We start from the raw sequence: 811 nt of genomic DNA, 5'->3' as shown, positions 1-811 counted from the left end.
ACACAGAACTCCTAGGCTGTGTGCTTGTTCATGTGTTTTCTCCTTCTGCAGAAGAGAAATAAACCTTGCTACGTGTTTTTAACAAAGTTCTCAGTCTGCTAAATTTTATTGAACAACAAAGTTTGATAAAACTTCACATCAGTACCTTTAATCAGCAGTGGCCCTGATGGAAATGACGAATCTCGTCCTGAAGTTAGTGAAAGTTTCATCAATATGTTTGTATTCAAGTGAACCAGAGTGATTCAGTGTGTTTTGGTGCCAGCTGTTGTGACATGGAGTTTTTGAGGGGGTGTAACTAACTGGGTAGACAAAAAAATATATATTATTTTATTTTGTTTAGCAATTTTTAAACAGCTGACAACAGCTACAGAAAATAGCTACACAATTTATTTTTTCACAGGAACTTAAACGTGCAAAATAGGCAACCAACACTAAAAAAGGAGAAAGTTTGGCTCACCGGCTGGTAAAATCATTCACTGTTATAATCTCACGTTTACTTTAATCAACTGGAAGCGACTGAGCAGTTAATGAACTGAAAAGAAAACAGATAGAGAACTAATCTGATGCATGCTCGATAATTCATGTAAAAAAATCTGACCAAGTTAAGTCAAGTCCTCTGGACGAATTAAAAAAAAAAAATAATAATAACTTCTAGATAGAGAACTGCTTTCATTTTAGTTTTTGTTTTTTCCAATTATCTCACTATGTTAAAATAATTATTAAAAACACGTCATTTCCAGTGTTGTTACTTGAACTAAACAGAAAAAAATACACAGTCTAATTTTGGAGAAAACCAGTTCATACTTTTAGG

The sequence above is a fragment of the Nematolebias whitei genome, chromosome 1, assembly GCF_014905685.2.
Source record: "Nematolebias whitei isolate Nwh7 chromosome 1, NemWhi1, whole genome shotgun sequence".
NCBI classification, from domain to species: Eukaryota; Metazoa; Chordata; class Actinopteri; order Cyprinodontiformes; family Rivulidae; genus Nematolebias; species Nematolebias whitei.
Note: the sequence above shows the minus strand (reverse complement) of the source record.